Source organism: Limulus polyphemus, unplaced genomic scaffold (assembly GCF_000517525.1).
Source record: "Limulus polyphemus unplaced genomic scaffold, Limulus_polyphemus-2.1.2 Scaffold524, whole genome shotgun sequence".
Taxonomy (NCBI): Eukaryota; Metazoa; Arthropoda; class Merostomata; order Xiphosura; family Limulidae; genus Limulus; species Limulus polyphemus.
The window spans coordinates 163,637-169,471 of NW_013666134.1; the positions used below are offsets into that span (position 1 = coordinate 163,637).

At 35.6% G+C, this 5,835-nt stretch overlaps 1 long non-coding RNA gene across 1 annotated transcript in view; it reads right to left on the reverse strand.

The window, feature by feature from the left end:
* The window catches only part of LOC111085638, a 9,179-nt gene extending 6,645 nt beyond the window's left edge, over positions 1–2,534 (reverse strand). Inside the window, exons 1-2 of the long non-coding RNA XR_002610447.1 lie at positions 2,428–2,534; positions 1,107–1,207 (exon numbers count right to left, since the gene is read on the reverse strand). This is a non-coding gene — a long non-coding RNA (uncharacterized LOC111085638). The remainder of the gene's footprint in view (positions 1–1,106; positions 1,208–2,427) is intronic.
* Positions 2,535–5,835: the final 3,301 nt, after the last annotated feature.

Consider the following 5,835-nt stretch of genomic DNA (forward strand, 5'->3'; position numbering starts at 1 on the left):
GTTGTTAGCTGTGAAAAGGATGCTGCTGATTTACAAAAGGATTTAGATCATTTAGTGAGTTGGGCAAATATATGGCAGATGAGTTTTAATTATAAGTATAATTTGGATAGGAATAACTATAATTGTGTTATGAAAGAAAGGGATCTTGGTGTAATAGTCGACCAGTCTCTAAATCCATCCAAGCAGTGTGCTGTTGCTAGTGGTAGGGCAAATAGGATTTTAGGTTGTATCTACAAAAATATTGAATACAAATTTAAAGAGGTTATAATTTCATTGTATAGGTTACTGGTTAAACCATATTTGGAGTACTGTGTTCATTCTTGGGCTCCTTACCTTAGAAAGGACATTAAAAGTTATTTGAAAGGGTTCAGAGGAGGGCTATTAGGATAATACCTGAGATGAAAAAGTTGTCATACTATAAGAGATTAAGATCTCTGAACTTGTTTTCTCTTGAAAAAAGAATGGCTAGATGGGATCTGATTGAGGTGTTTAACATTGTTAAAGGAGTTGATAGTGTCCATGTATCATCATTTATTTCCGTATTTAATGGTGAGAATGGTAAGACTAGGGGACACAAATGTAAATTTTGGCAGAGTAGGAATCATATTCAGTTAAGACAGTTATATTTTTCTAACAGGGTGGTTGGCCTTTGGAATGGGTTGCCTTCTGATGTTGTGGGGGAAATATATTTAAGTGAATTTATGAGGAAGCTTGGTAAGTGTATGAATGATAAGAGCTGGCTTTAAGATTTTTTAAAGAAAATTCTTTATTAACAGTTTTAATTTAGAGGATAGGAACAGGCGAGATGGAACAATAGGTTCCATGTTGTCCCAAAACTTTATGCTATACATTTTGTTAAAATTGCAAAAGAAACTCAAATATTATATTTTTATAAATGAGAAAAGATTAAACTTCCGATATTTAATGCAGCTTAATGACCGTTTATTGAAAGGCTACAATTCAACACAAATAGAAATATGCTTTCGTTTTCATTCTGAGATATTTATCTCATTCTTGTATATATATGGTCATCACTTGGTTTGACTTTTATGCTACATGCGTTTGTATAAATCATTTATTAAAATAATAAAAGTTTGGATGCTCACTCGAAAGGCAAGGATGTCGAGAGTATCTCCAAAAGGTTAGCCATTGGTCCACATAGTTCAACAAGTCCGTCTCTCTCCTGTACTTGAACATATGGTAGATACTGTCAAAATGAAGAGAAATAGCCTAAACTGTAGTTGAGAAAATAATCGGCATAGTTTAAAACTTCACTACTGTCCTTTACAGTGAAAGTTGATATTTTAACAGGTTTAATTACGTGCACAAAGTTTGTGTAAAGTTTTAATATTTATTGTTTAGAGAGTGAAACTAACCCGAATAAATCAGCCTGTCCTCAATCGCTACATCAGCCTCACAAATCGATTGTAATGAGATAGAGGGCATTAAGTTATTCGAGTTAAATGGAAACGTGGCATATAACATGACGATTTCTATAGTTACTAATGCATCGTTAGTTCAGGTAACATCAGGCGAACTATTTATGGAATTGCATTTTACTGAAGTGCAACACCATATTAATGTAAAACTTGGCTGCATGGGAGGTTTTACTGCTAATGTAAGATAGTGGGAGATTTGGGCTTGCCTAATGCGGTCGCCCTCTCTGTCTCATTTTATAGTCACAGCAGACTGTGTATGAGTTCCTCGTGTCTACTCCCTGTACAATATTTTACTATTATGTTAGTAGGAGCCCTAACATAAGAAGTCCTACCAAAGCTCAGAATAATTATAAAAAATAGTCTAACAACGGTTATTAAAAATTACATAAAGCTATTAGAGTTGAGAAGAAAGAAACAGAATAATCTACCAACAGTTTGTTTGTTTGTTTTTGAATTTCGCGCAAAGCTACACGAGGGCTATCTGCGCTAACAGTCCCTAATTTAAGCGGTGTAAGACTAGAGGCAAGGCAGCTAGTCATCACCACCCACTGCCAAATCTTTTACCAACGAATAGTGGGATTGACTTTCACTTTATAACGCCACCACGGCTGAAAGGTGTGAGCATGTTTGGTGTGACGGGGATTCGAACTCTCAGATTGCGAGTCGAGCGCCCTAATCACCTCGCCATGCTGGGCCCCTACCGACAGTTAATAAAACTTTTATAGAATTTAAAAAAGTTGAGGAAAATAATCAAAATGTTCAATTTATACTTTATATATATATATAGTATTGCAAAATAGTTATGAAAATGTTCTATTTATATATATATATAGTATTGCAAAATAGTTATGAAAATGTTATATAAGACTGTTACATATTCACTAACATTTTTATATTGGATTGTTAAATAGTTATAAAAATATTATAGAGGGTTGTTAAATAGTTAAGTAATATTATAAATAACTGATAAATTATGAAAACATCATACCTCATCAGCCGCGATTCTTAAAACACCAGGTTTGAAGCTAAGATTCCCTACTCCTAACGCAGCAGTGATACACTTGTTGAAGTAGTCCCTCATATTGGCCGGCTGTCTGTATAAATGTTCATCAGATATTTGAGTCATAAAGATTTGTTAAAAAATCCACTCGACTTCAGAACTATCTAAACGAGACAAATCGTTATTGTTGGCCGTTAGGGTAAATCTGTAGGAAATTAATAAATAATTCGTCCAATCACAGTTTTCGTGACGTTCTTTAGAGCGTGACAATCAGTTGTTCAAGAACATGCTGAGTTACGCGCTAAATGTAATGAAATTGAACCACGTAAATATAAAAACTTGGTTGGTTGTTCCTAGATTTTTTGTTGTCTCTTAAGAATTAATTTGCTTGTAGTTAAGCGCAAAGCTACAAAATGGACTATCTGTATCGTGCCCAAAACCAGGTTTTCAGAGTTGTAATTCCTTTGCAGTGGCAACATTTTTAGAGCCGTTCGGTGTTGTGTTGAACAAGAAACATTTAAAACATGTAATCATATAGAGTTTCATTTGTCGGCGTAAACAACAAACACGAAACACATTTTTGTCTGAGAACTTCACAATGAAAGCAAGGTATACGGTCGATTCGTATTTGTTATTCTTTATTCGTTCATTGTTAGCATTCTATTTCTTTTTCAGCAAATACGAGTCACTTCAAAATTGTACGCCATTTTTTTTGCATTTGAATAATTCATACTAGCTTGCGGATGCATTATTATTATCATTGGTTTTTTCTATAGATTAATAGTTTTGAAAGCTATATATATATAAAACAATGATTTATTGACTATCTGCCTCTTTGTTTGACAGGACAATAAGTACACAACAGTTTGAAAAAATACTTTCTAGTAGTATTGTTTAGACTTGAATCTGCGAGGCACGAAAGAAAGTGGTGTACATATATATATATATATATACACACAGGTTGAAGTCAAACTCAACTCACCGTGGCATTAGGCTAAAATAAACCGATAAAGCCATCTTACTAACGCGTTTTACATTATAAGACTTGTTAAAGGTTAATAATTTAATAACTTCTTATTCAATACAAGCCATACGTACAAATAAAGGAGACAGGATTAATCAGACGTGAATAGAAAAACGTTGGCTACTGTTATTCAGTATACCACATTGAACATTTACATACAGTTTGCTATTATGCAAACTAAATCGCATTGAAGCCGAAATCGACGAAGCTATTGGAGATGTACAGAAGGAATACAACAACATGATTGAAGAAGTACAGAAAGACATCAACTAAATACAGAAATTCTGTAACGACAAAACTGAAGAAGTACAGAAAGATGAATGAAGTAGAAAATAAATAACCTAAATGGCAGAATAAAACATTCGGAAAATGAAATTATAAATTCTAAGATTGAACCCTTTTCTGCACCATTTACTCAAACGTGGAATAGGAGAACCTGTTAACACCGTGGTTGGGCCATCTCTAACTGAAGAACTTTCATGAACAACTCAAGCCATGTCACTACGAAATTCAGCTCTATAATTTAGCTGATCAGTTCAACACGATCACCCAATTTAGAAAACAACAGACTATGATGGAAAGGTACCGTTAGAGGCATATCCATTTCAGCTCGAAATCATTTCCAAAATGAACGAGAAAATAGTGAAAAACAAGCTATTCATTTTGCTACCCATTTAAAAGACGTTAAGCAACCTTCCAGCAAAGATCGTAACAATTATCAAGCACTGGTAGCTGCTTTAGTCAACGGATATGAAAAGACACATCCGAATGAAGTATCCAGAACAAACTTCAGGAGCAGAATAAGGAGGAAACAAAAGATCTTAACTGAACTTGTAAAATATTCGGAAAGGCTTCTGAAAGGCTTGTCCAGTTGTCTTATCCGGATACTTCACGTGAAATGATTGATTCATTGGCACGTGACCAATTGACAGATTCCATAAAAGAAGAGGCTGGAGAAAGGTAGGTTTACATCCAAGAAGAATCTCCAGTTGACAGTGGTGCTTAAATCCATTAAAGTCGCAGATAAACAACTAAAGGTACCAGCTAGAAGTTACAAGATCATCAGATTAATTAATACTGAAATAGTTAGTAAACTAGCCAGTGAGTCAATCAGCTGCTTGTAAATGATTGATTAGGGAATACATTTTTTAAGTAAGTTCGGTTTACATTATTTTCTGAATTTATGTTAAAACGTTATTTGTGAAATTACGTCTACCAGTGGCCTGTAGCAAACGTTATTGAAGAAATAAGTGAATCTGTTGAGTTTATGTGAACTAGATTCGCATTTGTTTTACCAAACAATCCAAAAGACCCCTACCCCAACTCCCAACGACATAAAGGACTAAATTTTTTTTAAAACTCCAGTAATGATTTGTTTGTTTGTTATGACTTTCGCGCAAAGTTACACGAGGGCTATCTACGCTAGCCGTCCCTAATTTAGCAGTTTAAGACTCGAGGGAAGGCAGCTAGTCATCACCACCCACCGCCAACTCTTGGGATACTCTTTTACCAACGAATAGTGGGATTGACCGTCACATTATAACGCCCCCACGGCTGAAGGGGCGAGCATGTTTGGTGTGACGGGGATTCGAACCCGCGATCCGCAGATTGCGAGTCGAGCGCCCTAACCACCTGGACATGCCGGGCCTAGTAATGATTTATGGTCAGTAATTTTACATGGTGTCTTTTTGAAAATCGTTTTACAGGAACCTAAATTAAAACTTTATCTAGTTATTTGCATTATTATTGCTGTTTTATTTTATGATCCAGTGTTTGAATTGCACAAACGGTGAGAACTAACTTAAACTACAAGTTCGATATGTTTAAAATTTTCTCAATAGATTCAGTAACTATAATGTCACTAACGGAAATAATATAAAACAGTACACGCCACAAGTGTGTGTAGTTTGTGTAGTGGCTAGACACGCTGCAGATATGTATAGTGGATGGACGCGCTGTAGGTGTGTGTAGTGGATAGACACGCTACTATGCATAGTCTGTTTAGTGGATAGATACGCTACAAGTGTGTGTAGTGGATAGACACGCTGCAGATATGTGTAGTGGATAGATACGCTACAAGTGTGTGTAGTGGATAGACACGCTACAGGTGGGTGTAGTAGATAGATACGCTACAAGTGTGTGTAATGGATAGACACAACACAGTGTGTATGGTTTATAGTATGTGTAGTGGATAGACGCACTACAGGTGTGTATAGTTTTATAGTTTGTGTAGTGGATAAACACGCTACAGGTGTGTGTAGATAGACACACTACAGGTGTGTGTAGTGGATAGACACGCTACAGGTGTTTGTAGTGGATAGACACGCTACAGGTGTGTGTAGTGGATAGACACGCTACTGGTGTGTGTAGTG